Source organism: Pseudophryne corroboree, chromosome 3 (assembly GCF_028390025.1).
Source record: "Pseudophryne corroboree isolate aPseCor3 chromosome 3, aPseCor3.hap2, whole genome shotgun sequence".
In the NCBI taxonomy this organism is placed as follows: Eukaryota; Metazoa; Chordata; class Amphibia; order Anura; family Myobatrachidae; genus Pseudophryne; species Pseudophryne corroboree.
The window spans coordinates 553,910,966-553,935,069 of record NC_086446.1 but is presented as its reverse complement, the minus strand read 5'-3'; positions in this window follow the sequence as shown (position 1 = coordinate 553,935,069).

Here is a 24,104-nt window from a genome sequence, read left to right as displayed (position 1 = left end):
AGACACCGGGTCAAATTTTGATTTTTGTTTAAATTGCCTCAATTGTTGTGGAATAGTCTCTAGACTGTTATCACTAGGTCCAAAAAATTCTTTCACACGTAAACTCCTTGCCAGTTCATATTTTTCAGTATTCCATTGCAATGTGTCAAGTCCTGTACTGGGGACAAAAGATAGACCCTTTGAAAGTACTGAAATTTCGCTTTTACTCAAATTATAAGATGACAAATTAAATATTATACTTTCTTGCACGTCGGCGGTCTGCCCCGTCGTCTTGTGCTGCCTTTTGGATTGTCCTCCACGTCTCGTTCTATTTCTCGTGTTTTTCCTAAAGGGCCAGAAGGTGTTAATCTGGAGTGTGTGTCCAAAGGATTGTCAAACTTTCTGTGCTGTTGTCTTTGTCCATCTTCACTGTTTGACCCCTCGTTCTCCAAAGACGAATCTGTTTCAAAGCGTGTCAGTTTCTGATGAGCAGGTTTTTTATTATTACGTCTGAAGAAGGGACGTCGAGGTTCAGCATGTGGTTTCCCACTTAACCAACGATATACCGAGTGTGTATCATAATCATTTTCTACTTTTGTACGTTTCTCCTTCTTAAATTGTAATAATTCACGTTTGTATGTAGCAATTTGTTGTTTCAACCGATCTAGCCAATCAATACTCTGATCTGTGGTGAGTGTGGTTAGATTGCTAGTTTCAAATTTAAGGATTTTTTTTTAACCAGTTGTAGCTCTTTTATGGATTGTTCCACCACTAATATCATCAGGTCCAACGAGCAACGGTTAAGAATGCCAACCCAACGTTTACAAAATTGTGGATCAAACCGTCCTATTGTAGGACAATTTCGGATCCTGAATCCCCTTGGGATCATTTTACTTTTATAATAATCGCTTAGAGACACTCCATGCAAGTAAAAGTCTATCTCCTTTTTCTTGAGACGTAGCAAGTATCTATATATAATTTCAGGAGTAACAGATTCTGTTTCATCATTAATAGCTGTTTCATATAATATGGATTCAATCTCTGATTCAGAAAAAGTGTAAACGTTATCCTTAGCATAATGGAATTGTGAGATAAAATCAACGCTCTCTCCACCTTCAGCCATAATATCAGCGTTCAAATAGCATAGTAGTGTAGCTTTAATAATCGTCAACAATGTACCGTGTTAAAAACCACGGACATAACATGAATGTCCAGAATGCACAATTCCTTCAAAGCATATCAGATGTAAATTTGCTGGGTGCCTTGACTGAGTACTCACTTCTGTGGTGTCTACTCGTATGTAAGGCTGCTATGGTCCGGCACTCCGTGTAAGCCTTGCTATTAGCTGTCGCCGGTGCCCTCACAATAATAACTTAATATTCATTCCATGGTGCGGCACTCATGCTGATCTCAGAAATAAATGGACTGTAGTCCTTCTTGCTTCAACGTTTCAATTTATTTCGTCAAATTGTCATCAGGAAGTAATTTAACAGTACATACAACACATTTATATAGACATACCACATAAAGAAAAAGCATACCTCACGCGGGAAAATCACCCCGAACACCGGTGTGTGAATAATTCTGACATCATCAGTCTCAGACAGAGGTCGATCTCTATGACCTCATTGTAATTGGTTGTCATAGTAACTGCCCGAGTAATTTAGTCAGCCGTCAAATGTAAATATACTTGTCTAACATTTATATAACATTTTTTAAAAACCTTCACTAACCACCTATAGTGCCACTCATATAGACAGAGAAAAAAAGATACATTGTTAAACGGACTAAAAAAGCTACCCCATATGCACATAAATGCTGTATGAATGAAATGAATACAGCTTAGACAATCAGGGGGAACTAATACACTGCAAATATATCGTAAAATACATTGCTGTTATTACATACAAACGTGAATTATTACAATTTAAGAAGGAGAAACGTACAAAAGTAGAAAATTATTATGATACACACTCTGTATATCGTTGGTTAAGTGAGAAACCACATGCTGAACCTCGACGTCCCTTCTTCAGACGTAATAATAAAAAACCTGCTCATCAGAAACTGACACGCTTTGAAACAGATTCGTCTTTGGAGAACGAGGGGTCAAACAGTGAAGATGGACAAAGACAACAGCGCAGAAAGTTTGACAATCCTTTGGACACACGCTCCAGATTAACACCTTCTGGCCCTTTAGGAAAAACACGAGAAATAGAAAAATCCAAAAGGCAGCACAAGACGACGGGGCAGACCACAGACGAACAAGCAAGTATAATATTTAATTTGTCATCTTATAATTTGAGTAAAAGCGAAATTTCAGTACTTTCAAAGGGTCTATCTTTTGTCCCCAGTACAGGACTTGACACATTGCAATGGAATACTGAAAAATATGAACTGGCAAGGAGTTTACGTCTGAAATAATTTTTTGGACCTAGTGATAACAGTCTAGAGACTATTCCACAACAATTGAGGCAATTTAAACAAAAATAAAAATTTGACCCGGTGTCTCATAGAGATGAGCGCCTGAAATTTTTCGGGTTTTGTGTTTTGGTTTTGGGTTCGGTTCCGCGGCCGTGTTTTGGGTTCGACCGCGTTTTGGCAAAACCTCACCGAATTTTTTTTGTCGGATTCGGGTGTGTTTTGGATTCGGGTGTTTTTTTCAAAAAACCCTAAAAAACAGCTTAAATCATAGAATTTGGGGGTCATTTTGATCCCAAAGTATTATTAACCTCAAAAACCATAATTTCCACTCATTTTCAGTCTATTCTGAATACCTCACACCTCACAATATTATTTTTAGTCCTAAAATTTGCACCGAGGTCGCTGTGTGAGTAAGATAAGCGACCCTAGTGGCCGACACAAACACCGGGCCCATCTAGGAGTGGCACTGCAGTGTCACGCAGGATGTCCCTTCCAAAAAACCCTCCCCAAACAGCACATGACGCAAAGAAAAAAAGAGGCGCAATGAGGTAGCTGTGTGAGTAAGATTAGTGACCCTAGTGGCCGACACAAACACCGGGCCCATCTAGGAGTGGCACTGCAGTGTCACGCAGGATGTCCCTTCCAAAAAACCCTCCCCAAACAGCACATGACGCAAAGAAAAAAAGAGGCGCAATGAGGTAGCTGACTGTGTGAGTAAGATAAGCGACCCTAGTGGCCGACACAAACACCGGGCCCATCTAGGAGTGTCACTGCAGTGTCACGCAGGATGTCCCTTCCAAAAAACCCTCCCCAAACAGCACATGACGCAAAGAAAAAAAGAGGCGCAATGAGGTAGCTGACTGTGTGAGTAAGATAAGCGACCCTAGTGGCCGACACAAACACCGGGCCCATCTAGGAGTGGCACTGCAGTGTCACGCAGGATGTCCCTTCCAAAAAACCCTCCCCAAACAGCACATGACGCAAAGAAAAAAAGAGGCGCAATGAGGTAGCTGACTGTGTGAGTAAGATAAGCGACCCTAGTGGCCGACACAAACACCGGGCCCATCTAGGAGTGGCACTGCAGTGTCACGCAGGATGGCCCTTCCAAAAAACCCTCCCCAAACAGCACATGACGCAAAGAAAAAAAGAGGTGCAATGAGGTAGCTGACTGTGTGAGTAAGATAAGCGACCCTAGTGGCCGACACAAACACCGGGCCCATCTAGGAGTGGCACTGCAGTGTCACGCAGGATGGCCCTTCCAAAAAACACTCCCCAAACAGCACATGACGCAAAGAAAAAAAGAGGCGCAATGAGGTAGCTGACTGTGTGAGTAAGATAAGCGACCCTAGTGGCCGACACAAACACCGGGCCCATCTAGGAGTGGCACTGCAGTGTCACGCAGGATGGCCCTTCCAAAAAACCCTCCCCAAACAGCACATGACGCAAAGAAAAATAAAAGAAAAAAGAGGTGCAAGATGGAATTGTCCTTGGGCCCTCCCACCCACCCTTATGTTGTATAAACAGGACATGCACACTTTAACCAACCCATCATTTCAGTGACAGGGTCTGCCACACGACTGTGACTGATATGACGGGTTGGTTTGGACCCCCCCCAAAAAAGAAGCAATTAATCTCTCCTTGCACAAACTGGCTCTACAGAGGCAAGATGTCCACCTCATCATCATCCTCCGATATATCACCGTGTACATCCCCCTCCTCACAGATTATCAATTCGTCCCCACTGGAATCCACCATCTCAGCTCCCTGTGTACTTTGTGGAGGCAATTGCTGCTGGTCAATGTCTCCGCGGAGGAATTGATTATAATTCATTTTAATGAACATCATCTTCTCCACATTTTCTGGATGTAACCTCGTACGCCGATTGCTGACAAGGTGAGCGGCGGCACTAAACACTCTTTCGGAGTACACACTTGTGGGAGGGCAACTTAGGTAGAATAAAGCCAGTTTGTGCAAGGGCCTCCAAATTGCCTCTTTTTCCTGCCAGTATAAGTACGGACTGTGTGACGTGCCTACTTGGATGCGGTCACTCATATAATCCTCCACCATTCTTTCAATGTTGAGAGAATCATATGCAGTGACAGTAGACGACATGTCCGTAATCGTTGTCAGGTCCTTCAGTCCGGACCAGATGTCAGCATCAGCAGTCGCTCCAGACTGCCCTGCATCACCGCCAGCGGGTGGGCTCGGAATTCTGAGCCTTTTCCTCGCACCCCCAGTTGCGGGAGAATGTGAAGGAGGAGATGTTGACAGGTCGCGTTCCGCTTGACTTGACAATTTTCTCACCAGCAGGTCTTTCAACCCCAGCAGACTTGTGTCTGCCGGAAAGAGAGATCCAAGGTAGGCTTTAAATCTAGGATCGAGCATGGTGGCCAAAATGTAGTGCTCTGATTTCAACAGATTGACCACCCGTGAATCCTTGTTAAGCGAATTAAGGGCTCCATCCACAAGTCCCACATGCCTAGCGGAATCGCTCCGTGTTAGCTCCTCCTTCAATGTCTCCAGCTTCTTCTGCAAAAGCCTGATGAGGGGAATGACCTGACTCAGGCTGGCAGTGTCTGAACTGACTTCACGTGTGGCAAGTTCAAAGGGCATCAGAACCTTGCACAACGTTGAAATCATTCTCCACTGCGCTTGAGACAGGTGCATTCCACCTCCTATATCGTGCTCAATTGTATAGGCTTGAATGGCCTTTTGCTGCTCCTCCAACCTCTGAAGCATATAGAGGGTTGAATTCCACCTCGTTACCACTTCTTGCTTCAGATGATGGCAGGGCAGGTTCAGTAGTTTTTGGTGGTGCTCCAGTCTTCTGTACGTGGTGTCTGTACGCCGAAAGTGTCCCGCAATTCTTCTGGCCACCGACAGCATCTCTTGCACGCCCCTGTCGTTTTTTAAAAAATTCTGCACCACCAAATTCAAGGTATGTGCAAAACATGGGACGTGCTGGAATTTGCCCATATTTAATGCACACACAATATTGCTGGCGTTGTCCGATGCCACAAATCCACAGGAGAGTCCAATTGGGGTAAGCCATTCCGCGATGATCTTCCTCAGTTGCCGTAAGAGGTTTTCAGCTGTGTGCGTATTCTGGAAAGCGGTGATACAAAGCGTAGCCTGCCTAGGAAAGAGTTGGCGTTTGCGAGATGCTGCTACTGGTGCCGCCGCTGCTGTTCTTGCGGCGGGAGTCCATACATCTACCCAGTGGGCTGTCACAGTCATATAGTCCTGACCCTGCCCTGCTCCAATTGTCCACATGTCCGTGGTTAAGTGGACATTGGGTCCAGCTGCATTTTTTAGGACACTGGTGAGTCTTTTTCTGAGGTCCGTGTACATTTTCGGTATCGCCTGCCTAGAGAAGTGGAACCTAGATGGTATTTGGTAACGGGGGCACACTGCCTCAATAAATTGTCTAGTTCCCTGTGAACTAACGGCGGATACCGGACGCACGTCTAACACCAACATAGTTGTCAAGGCCTCAGTTATCCGCTTTGCAGCAGGATGACTGCTGTGATATTTCATCTTCCTCGCAAAGGACTGTTGAACAGTCAATTGCTTACTGGAAGTAGAACAAGTGGGCTTACGACTTCCCCTCTGGGATGACCATCGACTCCCAGCAGCAACAACAGCAGCGCCAGCAGCAGTAGGCGTTACACGCAAGGATGCATCGGAGGAATCCCAGGCAGGAGAGGACTCGTCAGAATTGCCAGTGACATGGCCTGCAGGACTATTGGCATTCCTGGGGAAGGAGGAAATTGACACTGAGGGAGTTGGTGGGGTGGTTTGCGTGAGCTTGGTTACAAGAGGAAGGGATTTACTGGTAAATGGACTGCTTCCGCTGTCACCCAAAGTTTTTGAACTTGTCACTGACTTATTATGAATGCGCTGCAGGTGACGTATAAGGGAGGATGTTCCGAGGTGGTTAACGTCCTTACCCCTACTTATTACAGCTTGACAAAGGGAACACACGGCTTGACACCTGTTGTCCGCATTTCTGTTGAAATAGTTCCACACCGAAGAGCTGATTTTTTTGGTATTTTCACCAGGCATGTCAACGGCCATATTCCTCCCACGGACAACAGGTGTCTCCCCGGGTGCCTGACTTAAACAAACCACCTCACCATCAGAATCCTCCTGGTCAATTTCCTCCCCAGCGCCAGCAACACCCATATCCTCCTCATCCTGGTGTACTTCAACACTGACATCTTCAATCTGACTATCAGGAACTGGACTGCGGGTGCTCCTTCCAGCACTTGCAGGGGGCGTGCAAATGGTGGAAGGCGCATGCTCTTCACGTCCAGTGTTGGGAAGGTCAGGCATCGCAACCGACACAATTGGACTCTCCGTGTGGATTTGGGATTTCGAAGAACGCACAGTTCTTTGCGGTGCTACTGCTTTTGCCAGCTTAAGTCTTTTCATTTTTCTAGCGAGAGGCTGAGTGCCTCCATCCTCATGTGAAGCTGAACCACTAGCCATGAACATAGGCCAGGGCCTCAGCCGATCCTTGCCACTCCGTGTGGTAAATGGCATATTGGCAAGTTTACGCTTCTCCTCCGACAATTTTATTTTAGGTTTTGGAGTCCTTTTTTTACTGATATTTGGTGTTTTGGATTTGACATGCTCTGTACTATGACATTGGGCATCGGCCTTGGCAGACGACGTTGCTGGCATTTCATCGTCTCGGCCATGACTAGTGGCAGCAGCTTCAGCACGAGGTGGAAGTGGATCTTGATCTTTCCCTAATTTTGGAACCTCAACATTTTTGTTCTCCATATTTTAATAGGCACAACTAAAAGGCACCTCAGGTAAACAATGGAGATGGATGGATACTAGTATACAATTATGAATGGACTGCCGAGTGCCGACACAGAGGTAGCTACAGCCGTGGACTACCGTACTGTACTGTGTCTGCTGCTAATATAGACTGGATGATAATGAGATGTAGTATGTATGTATAAAGAAGAAAGAAAAAAAAAACCACGGGTAGGTGGTATACAATTATGGACGGACTGCCGAGTGCCGACACAGAGGTAGCTACAGCCGTGGACTACCGTACTGTACTGTGTCTGCTGCTAATATAGACTGGATGATAATGAGATGTAGTATGTATAAAGAAGAAAGAAAAAAAAACCACGGGTAGGTGGTATACAATTATGGATGGACTGCCGAGTGCCGACACAGAGGTAGCTACAGCCGTGGACTACCGTACTGTGTCTGCTGCTAATATAGACTGGTTGATAATGAGATGTAGTATGTATAAAGAAGAAAGAAAAAAAAACCACGGGTAGGTGGTATACAATTATGGATGGACTGCCAAGTGCCGACACAGAGGTAGCTACAGCCGTGGACTACCGTACTGTACTGTGTCTGCTGCTAATATAGACTGGATGATAATGAGATGTAGTATGTATGTATAAAGAAGAAAGAAAAAAAAACCACGGGTATGTGGTATACAATTATGGACGGACTGCCGAGTGCCGACACAGAGGAAGCTACAGCCGTGGACTACCGTACTGTACTGTGTCTGCTGCTAATATAGACTGGTTGATAATGAGATGTAGTATGTTTGTATAAAGAAGAAAGAAAAAAAAACCACGGGTAGGTGGTATACAATTATGGACGGACTGCCGAGTGCCGACACAGAGGTAGCTACAGCCGTGGACTACCGTACTGTACTGTGTCTGCTGCTAATATAGACTGGTTGATAATGAGATGTAGTATGTATGTATAAAGAAGAAAGAAAAAAAAACCACGGGTAGGTGGTATACAATTATGGATGGACTGCCGAGTGCCGACACAGAGGTAGCTACAGCCGTGGACTACCGTACTGTACTGTGTCTGCTGCTAATATAGACTGGATGATAATGAGATGTAGTATGTATAAAGAAGAAAGAAAAAAAAAACCACGGGTAGGTGGTATACAATTATGGATGGACTGCCGAGTGCCGACACAGAGGTAGCTACAGCCGTGGACTACCGTACTGTACTGTGTCTGCTGCTAATATAGACTGGATGATAATGAGATGTAGTATGTATGTATAAAGAAGAAAGAAAAAAAACCACGGGTAGGTGGTATACAATTATGGATGGACTGCCGAGTGCCGACACAGAGGTAGCTACAGCCGTGGACTACCGTACTGTACTGTGTCTGCTGCTAATATAGACTGGTTGATAATGAGATGTAGTATGTATAAAGAAGAAAGAAAAAAAAACCACGGGTAGGTGGTATACAATTATGGATGGACTGCCAAGTGCCGACACAGAGGTAGCTACAGCCGTGGACTACCGTACTGTACTGTGTCTGCTGCTAATATAGACTGGATGATAATGAGATGTAGTATGTATAAAGAAGAAAGAAAAAAAAAACCACGGGTAGGTGGTATACAATTATGGATGGACTGCCGAGTGCCGACACAGAGGTAGCTACAGCCGTGAACTACCGTACTGTGTCTGCTGCGACTGGATGATAAATAATGATATAAAAAATATATATATATCACTACTGCAGCCGGACAGGTATATATTATATAATGACGGACCTGCTGGACACTGTCTGTCAGCAGAATGAGTTTTATATAGAATAAAAAAAAAAACACCACACAAGTCACACGACGAGTGTTTAACTTTTTCAGGCAATCACAATATAGTATACTATACTGGTGGTCAGTGTGGTCAGGTCACTGGTCAGTCACACTGGCAGTGGCACTCCTGCCTGCAGCAAAAGTGTGCACTGTTTAATTTTAATAATATGTATGTACTCCTGGCTCCTGCTATAACCTATAACTGCTCCCCAGTCTCCCCCACAATTAAGCTGTGTGAGCACAGTCAGATATTATACATAGATGATGCAGCACACTGGGCTGAGCACAGATATGGTATGTGACTGAGTCACTGTGTATCGTTTTTTTCAGGCAGAGAACGGATTATATCAAATAAAACTGCACTGGTGGTCACTGGTCAGTGGTCAGTCACTAGTAAACTCTGCACTCTCTAGTACTCCTAAGCTCCAGTAAATCAAGTGTCTCTGTCTCAATCTCACTCTCTCTCTTCTAATCTAAATGGAGAGGACGCCAGCCACGTCCTCTCCCTATCAATCTCAATGCACGTGTGAAAATGGCGGCGACGCGCGGCTCCTTATATAGAATCCGAGTCTCGCGATAGAATCCGAGCCTCGCGAGAATCCGACAGCGTCATGATGACGTTCGGGCGCGCTCGGGTTAACCGAGCAAGGCGGGAAGATCCGAGTCGCTCGGACCCGTGTAAAAAAACATGAAGTTCGGGCGGGTTCGGATTCCGAGGAACCGAACCCGCTCATCTCTAGTGTCTCATAATCATAGCATTAAAACATATATGCGTGTATTAGAGCATGAGACAAACATTGATTGTAAATGTAATAAGAATGTATGTCATCCTAATTTAACCCCCTCAGAGAGGGAAACTTTAAAGACCCTGTCACAAAATCAGAGTTTGGTATTTAGGCAGGCTGATAAGGGAGGTGCTTTGGTCCTACAGGATTGGCAGGACTATAATTGTGAAGTATTATGTCAGCTGGGTGATACAGAGGAATATGAGCGATTACATAGAAATCCTTTAAATTCATGTAGACAACAGTTGTCTGATTTATTATGCATAGCCTTAGATTGTGGTTTGATTACAGAGGAAGTAAAAGAGCTTCTGATACCAGCCCACCCGGTTATACCGTTTTTTTACACTATTCCAAAAGTTCATAAAGGGTTAAACCCTCCACCTGGGCGCCCGATTGTATCGGCACAAAATTCTTTATTTCAACCAGTGGCGACTTTATTGGATGCTCTTCTGCAACCTCTGATTCAAAAGGAAAGTTCCTTTTTACTTGACATTACATCATTTCTTAAGAAACTGGGAGGTCTGACCAAATTTGATAATGACTATTGGTTAGTGTGTTTAGACGTGGTGAATTTATACACCTCGATCCCACATGCTTTAGGGCTCGAGGTGGTTGAGAAATTCTTACGTGCCAAAAGTGATTTCTCTACAGATAAAGTAACGATTATTCTTCAATTGTTTGATTTAATTTTGAATAATAATTTTTTCTTATACAATAATCAATTTTATTTGCAGGTCAAAGGTTGTGCCATGGGTAGTTCCATGGCACCGGCGTATGCCAACATAGTTATGTTTATGATTGAAAATGCTTTATTCTTTACAGATAGTAATATATGTGGACATATTATACAATACTCAAGATTCATAGATGATTTATTTATGATTTGGCAGGGGGATGTATCAATTTTATTATCACTAATTGAGGCACATAATTGATCAATTAGTCCAATTAAATTTACGCATACAGTGTCTCAGAACACTATTAATTTCTCGGATGTTAAAGTCACAATTGTTGAGGGTAACATTCACACAAGTTTATATGTGAAACCCACAGACAGAAATACATTTTTGAAAGCACAAAGTTGCCACCCTAGAGCAATGATCAACAGTTTACCTTATTCCCAAATGATCCGCATACACAGGATCAACAGTAATTATAACACAGCAGAACGGGAAATTGATTCATTAATACAGAAATTTATCCGTCGGGGGTATAATAAAAAATCTTTATTAATTGATAAACAACGTGTACTATCTATGGATAGATTTTCTTTATTAAACAAAAGAACAGAAAGAAAACATCTTATAAATAATCTCCCATGGGTGAGCACATATAATACCTCCTCGGAGAGTATAATTAAAGCAGCTAAAAAGAACTGGCCTATTATCCAGAGTGATTTACATCTGGGGTTGCAGGATTATAAGATAATACCTTGTTACAAACGAGGCAGAAGCTTAAAGGATATATTAGTGAAGACTGATATGACATGCTTAACGGGCCAAATGGGTATCTTTGGCCCTAAGAAAACTGGTTGCTTTAAATGTACATGTGTGACCTGTCAATTTTTATTGACAGGAGATGTTTTTTACCACCCACATACGGGGGTTCCTTATAAGATAAAGCATCATTTCACCTGTAATTCCTGTTTCGTGATCTACCAGATAGTTTGTCCATGCGGCCTTAGTTATATTGGTAAAACAGAGTCGAAATTTAAAGAACGCATGGGTAATCATAGGGCGGCAATCCGTGCAGCCATCACATCGGGCACTGGTGAGCAACCAGTAGCTCGCCATTTTGCCGAAAAAAACCACACATTATCTAGTTTAAGATACCGTATGATAGATACTGTCTTGCCTAATGTACGAGGAGGCAATAGATCGTTAAAGTTGTTACGGCTTGAGGCTAGATGGATACATAGGTTAGATGTATTATCCCCAAATGGGTTAAATGAATGTATTACATATGCTAATCTACGATAACAACATTTGTGAAATATAGAGATAGTTGCTGTTGCTATGAGTACTTAAGTGGAACATTAATAGCCTCCTAAATTCATCTTTTATACGGTGTTATCATTTACATTTGTTTTCTGACAAGTGCTGTTAGGACCCCTATTTTGAGGATGGTTAACTAGATATAGCTGGAAATTACCTCTTGATTGATGCAATGAGCTGTAGAGTGACTATTTATACGGAGTTGTAATTATCCACACTATATAGACTGCCATAATTTATATCATTGATAATAAATTATAATAACAGCAATGAATTTTACAATATATTTGCAGTGTATTAGTTCCCCCTGATTGTCTAAGCTGTATTCATTTCATTCATATAGCGTTTATGTGCATATGGGGTAGCTTTTTTAGTCCGTTTAACAATGTATCTTTTTTTCTCTGTCTATATGAGTGGCACTATAGGTGGTTAGTGAAGGTTTTTATATTTTTTTATATAAATGTTAGTCAAGTATATTTACATTTGACGGCTGACTAAATTACTCGGGCAGTTACTATGACAACCAATTATAATGAGGTCATAGAGATCGACCTCTGTCTGAGACTGATGATGTCAGAATTATTCACACGCCTGTGTTCGGGGTGATTTTCCCGCGTGAGGTATGCTTTTTCTTTATGTGGTATGTCTATATAAATGTGTTGTATGTACTGTTAAATTACTTCCTGATGACAATTTGACGAAATGAATTGAAACGTTGAAGCAAGAAGGACTACAGTCAATTTATTTCTGAGATCAGCATGAGTGCCGCACCATGGAATGAATATATATATATATATATATATATATATATATAATATACTAGCTGCTCTATACGTTCTTCACATGGGATTTTTCTAATTTTATCAGTTGTAAATATAAATGAGTGTTAAAATTTGGTAAATCTATAGAGATTTCTTAATGTAAGTAATTATGAATCCCTGGTTCTTGGTGCTACCCGAGGAGCACCCATAGCAGATACAGTAAAAAGTACCTGTCCATTTTTGTAGTTTATGAAATTGTACACAGTGGAGGTACAATCCAAAGTTTGATCTGATTGTCCATTTGGGCATTATTAAATTTTAGCTTCCAAACATACTGTATCGAGAAGTACAGTAAGAGAATTAGTGATGAGTCAGTGAGTGAGTGAGTGAGTGCTTTCGCATTTATATGTATAGATTTTTCTATGAATTGTCTCATTGTGGATCACCACCAAGTAGCAGTTTCGCAAAAGGGTGCTAAAGGTTGCAGGATATGGAGGTGGTATTCTTGTATGAGAACTGAAGAGCCAAAGAAGAAATTTAAAATCAGAGATTTTCCAAAAGGATGCTTCTTTGTAAAAATATAGAAATTAAAATGAGCCATTGTTCTTGTGAAAACGCAGGAAAAGGAACTTATATTTACTTGGTTAAGATACCACTTAGTTTCTTAACATAAATGTAAGCAATGCAAACAATGGATGTTTTAGCATTGAAAAATATTAATTTTGACCTACAGTATATCTTACAGCTACTCTTTAAACATGGAAAATGCTTCAGTGGTATGTTACAGCTTAAACTGCTTTATATTATTCTCACATGATAACATCTCTGCAGCATATTTTTTTTTCTTTTTGTAGAGAAACTGACTTCTTTATCAAGGTAGAAGGGTGACCCATTTTGTTTCAGATACCAGAGGAAATAGCAAATACAGTACATCACCTTAAATTATGTATGACAGCTTTGTGCTTTAATTATGTATGAGGGTGCATATGTTGCAGTCACAATTGAGTGACAGGTGCTTGAGCTACCAGGGTCTTGAACCCTGTTTTGCCTGTGTATCCTCTTGCATGCATGCCACTGAGACAGATATTCTTTGAGCTATACTTCTTGAAATGCTATTTCCAGGTATTTAGAATTACTACACAAACGTATCCTCTTTCTGATCAGTTGCCACTTATAAGAAACAACTGAATAATTCAACAATAAGGAATTTAATATTATCAATACCCAAATCATCAGCCTTAGTTTACTATTGGTGCTAACAATAATATATTACAAATTTGTGTGTATATAACAAATAAAACAGAGAATTTGGTCATATTTTGAGCAAAACATTTAAGCTTGCAGCCCATCATCAAGAGACTCCCGATATTCTGCAAGTCCATAACCTAGCATATACTGTATACTCAGTGCATCATTACATTGCAATTAAATGTACTCAGCTCCCAGCTACGTAAACAAAATGTAATCCCGCCTCATGGGATCCTGGTGCCCAAATACCGACGCAGGGATCACGCAGATCAAAACACAGACAGGGATGAGTAAGGGTTGTTCTACCCTCTCCCCACCCCCTAACCCTAACCCTACCTACCCATAGCCCAACCCTAACCTCCCCCTTGGTGCCTAACCCTAACTACGTCCGAAGGTGCCTTACCCTAACCTTCCGTACCTGCTGCTTTACCCTAACCCTCCCTCACTGCAGCCTAACCCTAACCTACCTATCTGATGCCTAATTCTAACCTCCCCCCTCCCCGGCCCTAAACCTAACCTTGTGGCCATACTTCCTGTCTGGATGCTGTCTGTCGGGATTCTATCATTGGCCTCCTGGCCCATTCAGAGTTCCAATGTTGGGACTCTGAAAGATGTCAGGATTCAGGCATTGGTATTTTAGTGACAGGGATCCCAACAGTCAGCATCTTGACAGCATCCCCCAGCTACAGAGGGGAACATCTATACAGGGCTGGCTCAGAAGCCACACCCAACTAGGCATTCATAGCCTTAATTGTAAGCTGCCATGATAGCCCTAGGAAAAATGGGTCCAATTCACACCTGATTGGTAGGCTGCGTTTTCTCACAGCCTGCGATCAGATTTGAACTGCGGGGGTCACCGGCCAGCGAGAGGATGTTGTGAAAATTCCGAATGCACCAGTGATCGCAAGGAGATTGACTTGAAGATGGCGTTTTGCTGAGTGGCAACTGACCGTTTTCAAGGAGTGTCTGGAAAAATGCAGGTGTGTCCAAGCGTTGGAAGGTAGGGTGTCTGACGTCAAATCCGGTCCCGGACAGGCTGAAGTAATCGCAGTAGCTAATCAGTCCTGGGCTGCGCAGAAACTGCACAAAATCAGTTTGTGCAGCTCTTCTACACATGCAATCGCACACTTGCACAGCTAAAATACACTCCCCCTGTAGGTGGCAACTGTTTGATCGCAGGGCTGCAAAAATCGCTGCCCAGTGATCAGGTCTGAATTGTACCCAATATTTTGAAAGAAAACAGAAAAGAAATATGCCCATGCTCAGCTTGGGAATATTAATGCCATATAGGTATGCAGAACAGAAAGACATCTGTTATTGGTGCTAACAATAATGGGCCTAATTCAACATGAGTTGTAGTTTTGGGATAAATTATTATTTTTTTTAAAAAGCATTTGTGCGTGCACGAAAAAATAAAAGGGCATGGCCTTGCAGGAAAAGACTACCTTACTCCCCAGTTGTGCCTCTGACACTATATAATGCCCCACACAATAATGCATCTTACACATTATGGCTCACAGTTATGCTCCAGACACCATAATGTTCCCCATGCAGTAATGTCCCTTACAAATTATGCCCCACAATAATGACCCTGACACCATAATCTGCCCTACACAGTAATGCCTCTAGCAAATTATGGCACACACAGACTACTTCGTTTTAAAGTGACTGCTCATTGTCAGTGGTTGGTGCCCACATCTCCTTCCCCATTCCTTCTCCTGGCTCTCAGTGATTCTGTGTCAACTCACTGTTCCTAGAGGTCCAATAGCTATTGTGGCAGGGACATTTTCAGCTGAATTACATGCTGATGGCCAGTCCACAAGTAATACAGCTGCAGACAGTTGCCGCGGCACCCCATGCGAACACACAGCTCACCCACATGACAGATGAAGCTACGCTAATCGTGGCTCCGTTTGTGCCTGGGCATGTGCAAGATGCGCACGCACACAATTCACTTTAATGGGAGCACCTCTATGCACTCCCGTAGCACCTAGCCCCCACGGGAGTGCACATCTGTGATGGAGCCACGCTAGATGAGTGCGGCTCCCTCTGTACATGATTTTAGCTGTTTTTATAAATTAAAAAAAATCCACATCCAAAATCGAAACACATAGGGGTGGTTTTGCCAAAACCAGAAAAAAACAAAACACGGAGGGCGGATCTGGCAAACCAAAATACGGGGGTCGGTGCACATTTCTATGGGGCATTTTTATCACAATCTGCATCTCAGATGCTGTTGGAATGTGATAAATACAACCAAATCTGCAATATGCTAATTGAATACATTGCAGGGATGTAATAATTACAGTATCACATGCAATGACAGAGTTTTTGAATAAGCTCTGTCCCTGCAAATCCATTTAAATTTTTTCGTGAAAAAATTCCTTAGATTGTGTCCAAGCATGCATTCCCCATGAATCCCTTCTCCGATTATAGTTACCTGCATCTAGAACCAGTAATCAGTGATCTAGTGAGGGCAGCCGTTCATCTGATCCTGCGCTCCAATGTAACACCTGGTGCTGTAAAGTGAGATGCCACTTTGCAGCATCACTTTACTGTACTGGAGGTCAATGCAGGAGCACAGCAATCCAATGAGCTGCTACCCTCCCCAGATCTCCAATCACTGGTCCCTTTTCACATAGCGGTCAGCCTGTGTGACTATCAGACACATACTGTATGGCTGATCACAGGGGCCAGTTCTGAGTATAGCCTTCCCATGAATGCAGGAAGAAAAGGCGGTGCAGGAGTCAAGGAACCAGAGGAAAACTTGAATAATGCTGCCTCAGGATAACATTATTGTTACAGGGTTTACTCCGGTGTTTTTTTTTTACAAATTATTTATTAGTAAATTCGGGCAGATTGCATTTCCACTACAAGTATGGGAAATGTGATCTGGTTAATAGAAAAATGCTTATTTAATGGCTTAGAGTAGAAATTTGCTTATTCTTCTCCAAATTAAGGGGTCAATTCAGCATTCTTAAAATGTCACAATTTCTACAGTCCTGAGATGGCGAACAGCATCCTAATCCCTTCACAAGCTGCTGTTTACACAGAAGCTTGTGCAGGGGGGATCCTTGGCTGCAGCACAATCTCTGCAGTTGGGACACAAATTAGGTTCCGGCAGCAGAGGGGTGTGGGGGGAGGTCACTGCTCTGTCTATGCAGCAGCCAGCCAGCCCCGGTACACAAGTGCCAGCAGCAGGAAGGGTGTGCGGGGTGCCACCGCTGCAGCTAGCCCCCCAGTGCTTACAGCTGCTATTTTTTCATGATGAATATGCCCTTAATTGCATTATGGTGATACTAAATTAATGTGAAAAGGGTGTGAAAACACCCCATTTCACATTATTTTAGTAAATATAATTTTAATAAATATACCAATATAAATAAATAATAAGTAAATAATTAAATAATTCAGCTGGAAAATAATGTTATCCAAAGATGTGGCTATGAATGTACATCCAAAACAAAATGCCCCTTAAATCAAGGTATCTGAAAACTTTATAAGACTAATTTTATAATTTTTCCCAATTAATGCCATGTGACATTTCTCTTCCAAGCAACAACACAGTAAGCTGTGTTCTCCCAGATACACCACAGAGGTTTAGATTAAAAATTGAGAGTTAAATATGATGTTTTACTTTTAAAATAAAGCTCCTGGATTTACTTATTTAACATACTGTATTTAAAATAAAAAAATAATCCGAAATGTGTACATGACCTTCATAAACTCCTAAAGGTTTATAATTCCTTTAACCATCTCCTAATATTCTATACAAACAAATTACTGAGAACATTAAAATTTGATTGTGTCGTTGCTTCTTTTATGATACAGCCTCAGATCCTTTCAGTATAAAACCAAGCTATGCCTGTTCTCATGTGATTTACATTCAGAGTAACAGTGTCAAAGCTCAGTAATTGCTTACATTAATTGAAACTAAGGAGGTCATTCCGAGTTGTTCGCTCGCAAGGCGATTTTAGCAGAGTTGCTCACGCTAAGCCGCCGCCTACTGGGAGTGAATCTTAGCATCTTAAAATTGCGAACGAAGTAATCGCAATATTGCGATTACACACCTCGTAGCAGTTTCTGAGTAGCTTCAGACTTACTCGGCATCTGCGATCAGTTCAGTGCTTGTCGTCCCTGGTTTGACGTCACAAACACACCCAGCGTTCGCCCAGACACTCCTCCGTTTCTCCGGCCACTCCTGCGTTTTTTCCGGAAACGGTAGCGTTTTTTCCCACACGCCCATAAAAGGCCTGTTTCCGCCCAGTAACACCCATTTCCTGTCAATCACATTACGATCGCCAGACCGATGAAAAAGCCGTGAGTAAAATTACTAAGTGCATAGCAAATTTACTTGGCGCAGTCGCAGTGCGGACATTGCGCATGCGCATTAAGCGGAAAATCGCTGCGATGCGAAGATTTTTACCGAACGAACAACTCGGAATGAGGGCCTAAGTACTGAAACTTACAAAATGTATTGCAGTGATTTTAATTCCTATCATTACAAGCCATACTGCTTCACCAATATGCATTCCCTTACACCAGGTAGTGTCCAGTAAATCTCAGTGATGAGATTCCCTGCTTCTGTAGGGATTCAGTTAATTTACCAGCTGTCGGGATTTCGGTAGTCAGGACACCATTGCCGGAATGCCGACAGCCAGCGAAATGCCACCAGTTGGAATCCCGACCAATGACCCATATTCCCGCTCGGGTGGTGGTCCGTGTGACCACCCGAGGAGGGAATATAATAGTGTAGTGAGTGAACCTCGCCACTGGACCCGAAGCGCGACGAGTGCAATGAGCCGCCAAGGGTACTCACTGCGCTTGCTGCCGGATGCTGACTGTCAGGATTCCGGCATTGGTCTCCTGACCGCCAGGATTCCAGCAACCAGTGTGCTGTAGCAGGACTGGGGAAGCTATTAATTATGAGAGCAACATTGCTGCTTAAACATCTATATGCCAGACATAGAATGATGAACAACACATTTTTGCTCCACTGACATCTACTGTATGTTCTTTATTTTAGGATGCATGATTCTTAATATAAATACAACATGAGAACACATGTGAAAATGTCAGTGTGCAGGCACACTTTTGCAAATACTTTAATGTCACATGTTCAACTGTAAATGAGTCCCCTGTAGTGTAGTTTCAATAGAAGTGTGTAAGTCATTCTGTTCTACTTCATTTATGTCATATTCTATCTGCTTCTGTGTTTTCAATTCTAAATTGTATGAATACTATACTTATGAATAATTATGTCACAGGTTCAAAGTATTCAAGAAATGATGATGCATCTTCCACGAAAAGCAAAATCCCTACAGACGCACAATAATATTCCTTCTCAGTAGGTGCTTTTGTGATGAAAACATGTCTTTCAATATAATTCCATAAATACTGCTTTTTAAATTATTAAATTTAGTCCTTCAGACACAAGTCATCTCATCTAGAATCACTGATTATTGTAATTACATATGATTTATTACTAGTAGTTATATTGTATATGCAAACATCCAATGAAGTTACTTGTTCTGCCTTACAGAATATGAGTTAGAATTCTTAAAACATTAAGGCAGATAAAATTATGTCACAATAAAATTTGGCAGATTTGTCCCAATCTGGAATGTTGGCACTTATGCTGCATGGATTGAAAATAAGGGTGTATTATGAAAAGTCATCACCAGGATGCCTACAGGTACTGAATGTTAATTATCAGATTGTCAACATGGATATAAAATCGACAAGAAAAATTTCGACATTCACAAATGTAGACAGTATTCGAATTTTGACATGTTCATAATTCCAACATTTCACATGTCAACACCAGAATGTTGAAATACAGTTTTTTTTTCCATATTTTAGTCTCAACCTAATCCTAAAAATAACCCTAACCCTAACCTTAAACCTGACCCAAACCCTAAAAAGAAGACAAAATGTACTGTCGTTATTCTGGTGTTGACATGTTAAATGTCAACATTATGCACAGAATGACTTTTTAACCATGTTGACATGGATGTGATAGTGAATCCTGGCAGTTGGGATGCTAGTGGTCACATGACTGACTGCGATATCCCAACTTTTAAAATTCTTACAGGGGATGGGGTAATTAATTTACCCCTCCCCTGCCCTCTACCCTAACCCTAACCCACCTGGGGTGGTGGATAGGGCTAAGATAGTGGGTGGTGGTGGCTATGGCTAATCAAAGGGGGTGGTGGCTAGGGCTAAGACTCAGAGGGGTGGGGGCTATGGCTAACTCCCCCTCTAGTGCCTAACCCTAACCCTCCCGGGGTACTAACCCTAACTATTACCACCTTAGTAAATGTCTAAAACTTTAACTGCTGTTTTTTTTATTTGCTCATTTGTTTATGTACTTGGGTGCTGTGGATCCCATGTGGTGCCATATAAATAAAGGATAATAATAATAATAATAATAATAATAATAATAAAAACACAATGGGCACTATAACAAATAAGTTAAATTAAAAGACTGACAATATAATTCTATTTTATATAGAAATTACAACCAGTAGTGTGGAATATAGATAAATCTAATTGCTTTACCACATCCATAAATGCACATTTATATCTTCAACAGGTCATCCATCTATTTTATATATTAATAATCTGTTTTTCTCCCCAAAACTTTGTAAAATTATAAAACAGAATTCATTTTAGTCTTAAGTGAAAATGTAAAAATAGAATTGCTCTATAAATAGCACTTTCGACATAAAGTATTAAGAGTTGTATCTATCGTAAGTATTGTAAATTATTACCTTTGTTTTAAATCAAATATTACTGCCTCATAATAAAATAATGTATTAATATTGACCCTTAACTAATTATATAATATACTGTACTGCCACCTTAGTAAATGTAGAGTAGAATATTACTCCTTACCAAAAGCATAAATTAATTTTGCTTCTTAACTAATTTATAATTGCTGAACTCAAGATTAATAAATATGTTTTCTTCCTTCTATTCTGCAAAACTGAATAATGAAACCAGCAAGCCTTTTTCTGGCACTGTTATTTAAAGCAAAGGCAATTTGCAGTAGGTGTTTGCAATTGGCTATATACAGATTCATGTGCAGTTTGCAGTTTCAGTTTTTAACATCGGAGATTCTGTGGTTTGGCACTGAATACCACATACAAAATGTATTTGGGTTGCAAAACCAAACACAGTAAATTTACCACTACTGTAAATCTGTTTCATGTTAGAGCTTGGAAAAGCTCTGGTGGTAGAGAATCAAGACTAGCACCACTCCACTGTAGAGATGAACTTCTAAAACGTCTTATTAAATCTGCAGCCGATGTAGAGGCTAACATAAATCAACTGACCCCACGTGAAGGAATTCAGATGGAAAATGATTGGGATGTTGAAAGGTTTTATTATTTCATGGAATTGTTCACTGAATGCAAGCATTTTACCGTTATATTTTTGGTAATAATTAGAAAAACATTTTTGTCAATAGCTGGAGAATTCTGTTCTAATTTTAAAGTAGTGGAAATCGATCTATTTTAGACTAAGTAGCTACAAAATTTGTATTTTTTCTAAGAACCCAAGTATGCCATTACCAAAAAGATGTGATTGCATACCTGGCATTGAGGGACCACAAAAACGATCTATAAGAACTTGTTGTCCCAATACAGAGGTTGCTCATCTTTTTCTAAAGCAAACAGCTGTAGAAAAAACTCTAAATAGAACCAATTTTATTTCTCCTAAGTAGAACAGTGAGTGACCTAAAGCAGGAAGAGGCACTTGTTCAATAACCCCTTTTTGTTACTGCATTTCAAATCTCCTTGAATCAAAGAATGCAATGTATCAAGTTTAAAGTTTTTAGAAACAACTTGACACTTTACTTACTAAAACTGCTTTCATGCTTTGGACTAAATCTTAAATTGTACTAAAACATTTCAGAGCATGAACTCTTATAGAGAACACATAAATATGTTGACCCTTGATACTGTTTTTGTTGAGATAAATCTACGTAAGAACCATGAAAAAAAATCATTTTAAGGGTTTGACTGGACTTCAGACTTAGCAACAATACTGGTGAGCTGTTTCTACTTCTAACAGTATTTTATCTGTGATAAATGCAAATAATTCAAAAGGTTAGCCATATACATTGTATACAACCAATTAATTTGATATACTTAGCAAATATGTCCTGCTTCATGAATATGTTGTGCTGTGAGATTAGCTTCTCAAGACATTGATGTATGTTATCATAATGCTTCATCATTAGCTACTTACAAATCTAGCACTTTATCTGGTCAGTTAGTAATTTTACCTATGTGCTACTTAAGTATTTCTGTGTAACACAACTCTTTCAAATAATATTACATTTTAATGCATTTATGAGATAGAGTTTAGTGCCATATTGAACAGGAAAAGAACTTTACCTTAATTATGACTTAATATATTTTTAAAACATATATATATATATATATATATATATATATATATGATCCTAAGAAATCAGCTTTTGGCATAAGAAATTAAGGGGTCTATTTACTAAAGCCTTGGATGGAGATAAAGTGGATGGAGATAAAGTACCAGCCAACCAGTTCCTAGCTGTCATTTTCAAACACAGCCTGTGATATGGCAGTTAGGAGCTGATTGGCCGGTACTTTATCTCCATCCAAAGCTTACTAAATAGACCCTTCAGTGAAAATGTTTATGTTAACCTGTAAGGTGGCAAATAAAAAAACACAACAACAACAATCTGTATTCATTTTAAAAGTCATATAGTACATATGTATCAATAGCATCTCTATAATGGGTGCAGTGTGTAGGGTGCACATGGGCCCCGGGATCCAGGGTGGGCCACACCACACATTCTGCACCCATTTCTTTGATACTTACCTCTCCGGAGTCTGTCTCGGCAATGGCAGCACTATTAAATCACCATGAAAATGAAACAGCCGCATTTTCCCAGCATTTTGTACATGTACAGTAGGTAAATTGCCAGGAAAATGAACACTGCACCATTTTACCAGAGATCTGTGCCTCTTCTAGTAGGCTCTAGCACAATGCTAGAATCTACTAGCGCTTACACACACATCTCTGCCAGCTAAAGAGAAGGGAGCACTAATAGAGACTGCACGTGGGTTCCCTCTTCCCTTAATACAGTACGTCCCTGCCCTGTATTCAGTGTAAACTAAAGAATACTATTGGCATTACCACAATAAAAACAGAGAGCATGATTCAGAGGTGGATGCACCCGCAAATTAGGCAAAAGGCATTAGTGCAGACGCAGCAGCATCCACCTCTGAATTAGGCCCACAGTGCAGTAGTATCACAGCTTTATACAAATAACAATGATAAAATACAGCTCTTTAGTAGAGATATGTGTATTTTATGTTTTGGTTTTGGATCTGGATCCTCGCTCATGTTATGGATCTGAATTGGTTTTGCCAAAACCACCCTTTCGGGATTTGGTTTTGGATCTGTATGATTTTTTTTTTAAAAACACAAAAACAGCTAAAATCACAGAATTTGGGGGTAATTTTGATCCTACGGTATTATTAACCTCAATAACATTAATTTCCACTCATTTCCAGTCTATTCTGAACACCTCTCAATATTGTTTTTAGGCCAAAAGGTTGCACCGGGGTGGCTGGATGACTAAGCTAAGCGACACAAGTGTGCGGCACAAACATGTGGCCCGCAATTTTTTTGGCCACTGACAGCATCTCCTGCACGCCTCTAATATTTTTAAAAAAAATTCTGCACCACCAAATTAATTGTATGTACAAAACATGGGACGTGCTGGAATTTGCCCAGATGTAATACATGCACAATATTGGTGGACTTATACAGCGATACCCCTGGACTTATATGGCAGTACCACTGGACTTATACGGCTGTACCCCTGGATTTATACGGAAGTACCCCTGAACTTATATGGCTGCACCACTGGATTAGACTTATATGGCAGTATCCAATGACTTATACGGCAGTACCACTGGACTTATACGGAAGTACCCCTGGACTTATATGGCAATACTCCCATGACTTATACGGCTGCACCACTGGACTTATACGGCAGTACCAATGGACTTATACAGCAGTTCCACTGTATTTATACAGCAGTACAGATGGACTTATACGGCAGTACCCCTGGACTTATACAGCAGTATCCCTGGACTTATACGGCTGCACCACTGGACTTATACAGCAGTACCACTGGACTTATACAGCAGTACTCTTGGACTTATATGGCAGTACCACTGGACTTAAATGGCAGTACCCCATGACTTATACGGCAGTACCACTGGACTTATATGGGAGTACCCCTGGATTTATATGGTTGCACCA